Here is a 3,361-nt window from a genome sequence, read left to right as displayed (position 1 = left end):
AGTCTTTTTTTATTTAATTAACCACTCAAAGGATAAAATTTTCTAATAAAATTTTAACATCATATTACTAACACTCCATAAATATTTATAAAAATATTTTCGGCTCGGTCTTATGGGATCGAGGTCTCGATACCTCATTTTCAACTTAATTTATTTAATAATTTCTCTTTAAATTTTAATTTCACCTATTTAAAATATTTCTAACATCGCTCTCACTTCTAAATATTATTTTATTTTAATTTCCTAATCCTAGTCGTCGGATTTAGTGATCTCGAATCACTGTTCCGACACCACTGAAATTTTAGGCTGTTACAAAATATTTCAAATTAGTCCTAATTTAGTTCCAAGCTTGTTTAAGGGCTTGCATGAGCCTAAATGAGACTCGATTTTATTTACAATGCATGTTTAATGTAGAATTGACTTATTAATATTGAATTGCAGAATATTATTGAGTAATTTTTATATGAAAGTTTTTGTTTACTACTGTGACATCATGTAGCTCGGGTCCAGCGACTAGACCAAATATGGGGTGTTAAACTTGTTTTTGGTAAAATTTGGCCATTTGGTACTTGCTTCAAACCAACCATCCAAATAGGCCAAAGAATACATTTGACATCATTTAAACTTGTTCAAAACATACCAATTCCATGCCAAAACATAACATATAATCATCTAATCAACCACAAAACCAATTTGTCACATTTGGCACTAATTCACACCAAGGATACATGAATCAATACAAGTTATTCCACTTATTTATACCATTTCATATCACTTATCCATTTCATACAACAAGTTAATTCAAGCATACCTTGTAACACCCCAAATCCCGGCCCAGACGTTACGGCCGAATTCGGCGTGTCACATTAAAGTGTTTTTCGAAAACCATGTTTTCATTGAAAACCCTTCTTGATGTAAAACTCATTGGAGCGTTATTGTAAAACTCATGTTTTAATTAAAAATCTTTGAGAAAAATATTTTCGTTATAGATTAAAGTGAATGGAAGCTGTGCACCAGGTAGGAAGCCAGAAAAGAGGAGGTGTGTCTATTGGACTGCTTAAGTACCAAGCTCTTCATGGATCCAATCCTAGACATGAACACATCCATTGCCACACTTAAAGCATATTACTTGTCCTCAAACAACAAATTAAGTTTAAGTCTATTTAAAATATTTATTTCCTTTGAAAACATTTACGTTGCAGAAGCTTTGCTCGGTAATCGTGATATTTTGAAAATAAGTAACTTTTATAAAACGCACCCTAGAGCTAACCAATTTAATAACCCAAAATATTAAAAATAATAAAAAGAGCGGCCTTATTACAACTTAAACCAGAATAAAAATAATCAAAATAATAAATGCGAAACTTATTTTAAAGAAAACAGAAACTTAATCTTCGTGGCAACTCTGAATCCTGCCCAGTTCCAAGTCCACCAACTAGGGCTCACCTGCAAGGATGGAAGAGAAAGGGGGTGAGTTTGGAAAACTCAGTGTGTAAAGTATCCCAACTAGAGCCCAAATCAGTTCAAGCTTTACTGGGCCTAAGCCCTATTCAGAAATCAGTGTTAACTGGGCCTTAGCCCATATCAATATTAATCTAGGCCATAGCCCTTTACAGTATCAGAGTATATTGGGCCTAGCCCATATCAGTATCAATCTGGGCCGTAGCCCTATTACAAGTCGAGATATATTGGGCCTTGGCCATATTAACACAGTTGGGCCCATTTTAATACAGTTGGTCCATAACAAAACAGCTTCATATGATTAATGCATGATAACCTCATCCAACCCTGCACTTGCCTCCGTCCATCCCTACACTTCCTGTGGGGAATAAATCACCCACACCATCCCTACACTTACAGTGTTAGCACCGATTACGGCACAAACTATAATCCGCAGCAAAGCTGCTTATATCAGAATATGTGGCACAGCCACCAGAACGGGTTCATCCTCCATAACATAACCCAGATCCCATGCAACAGATATACATGTCATGGCATCCAACAAACAGATTCAAAATATCATGCATTTCAGTCAAAATTAACCCTAGGGGTATAACAGTCATTTTGCACCTGGGGTAAAATGGTAATTTTCATACTTAGGGGTATTTTAGTAAAATTTAATATTTTAGGGTTTACATACATCCTACAACCGTTAACGCATCAACAAAAACACTTATCGAGTGTCTTTACTGAATTGGGCCCGTTGGCTCATTAACCCGTTTTCGGCCCATTAAGCCCAAATATACCGAAGTGCACGAAATTGCGCACTCTACAATCATACCACTTTAGATTACCAAAACTAACAAACAACCATCTCACGAGCGCTTGCACGCTCGCAAGTTCACAAAATGTTAGCTTTTCGGCATTTCGACTTTTCGACTTTTGCCGATCTAGTCTATGAGTGGGTGTCGTTTACACACCTATTTTTTGACAAAACGTTGACGAGTTCCACACACGAGTTTCCTACAATCAGTTACTAACACGTTAAACTATTAATCCATAACAACTTAACACATCAAACCCTTACCATATTTGGCCCTTAACACCTTAGGCACTAAAGTTCTTACCTTTGCCGGAAAAATGGACTAGATCTAATTCTGGTCGTTCCAAATATCCAAGCCCTCGATTAGTAGCCTTTAATCCACACTAGAGCAAAACAAATCAAATAACACCACTAAACCCTTTTAGTTTAGTCGACAGGCACCCTTTGCATATAGGGGTTTTCGGCTTTTCTTTAAATCCTGAAATAAAGAATGGAAATAAGATTCCGAGTACTTACCACCAATGATGTACTTGTCAAGAGCGTTTCAAACACTTCCCCAATCTCAGATCCACAGTGAATCCAATCTTAAAATGCAAGTAGAGAATAGAACTAGATATTAATTCCCGAATCACTATGACTTATGAAGGTTTCGGCTTTTGTGAGTGATCGGTTAAGGTGATTGAATGGGAGAGGTTTTTTTCTTTTATGATTGGTGAAGCAAAGAAGATGGGAAGATGACGATAAAAGAAAAGAGAGGAATTGTTTAATGGCCTCGACTTGAAGAATTAAGAGAGCAAGAGAATGAAAAAGAGAAGAGAAAAAAAATGAATCATAAAGGCCAAAAATAAATGGCACTTATTTGCTATGGCCGAATGAGTGCATTTCGATATAAATCTTCCTTTTAAATTCCAATCCCCTGAATTGCTCCTTGATTGATCTACAGCCTTATCCACCACTTCATCATACTGCTAAGAAGAGTTTCGGTCAAACTCTAACTCTCCCCCACGTGAACAGCAAAATTGGCAGCCCATTACGCGTACAACAACTCGAACTCCAAGACCTCAGTCCACCTTTGCACCTACATCTGTGCTGCTAGCC

At 36.7% G+C, this 3,361-nt stretch overlaps 1 long non-coding RNA gene across 3 annotated transcripts; it reads right to left on the bottom strand.

Annotated features, from left to right (window-relative positions):
- Positions 1-1,313: 1,313 nt before the first annotated feature.
- Positions 1,314-3,361, bottom strand: LOC121223805 (uncharacterized). 3 transcript variants are annotated; one of them, XR_005921204.1, is made up of 4 exons: positions 2,780-3,360; positions 2,568-2,646; positions 2,421-2,463; positions 1,325-1,446 (listed from the first exon to the last, which is right to left on the bottom strand). It is a non-coding gene; the product is annotated as an uncharacterized lncRNA (long non-coding RNA). The 3 variants fall into 3 exon arrangements; XR_005921205.1 differs by lacking the exon at positions 2,421-2,463 and having other exon boundaries at positions 1,314-1,446; positions 2,780-3,159; XR_005921203.1 differs by having other exon boundaries at positions 1,317-1,446; positions 2,421-2,646; positions 2,780-3,361.

Source organism: Gossypium hirsutum, chromosome A03 (assembly GCF_007990345.1).
Source record: "Gossypium hirsutum isolate 1008001.06 chromosome A03, Gossypium_hirsutum_v2.1, whole genome shotgun sequence".
Classification (NCBI taxonomy): Eukaryota; Viridiplantae; Streptophyta; class Magnoliopsida; order Malvales; family Malvaceae; genus Gossypium; species Gossypium hirsutum.
Note: the sequence above shows the minus strand (reverse complement) of the source record. Positions and strands in the feature narration are given on the sequence as shown.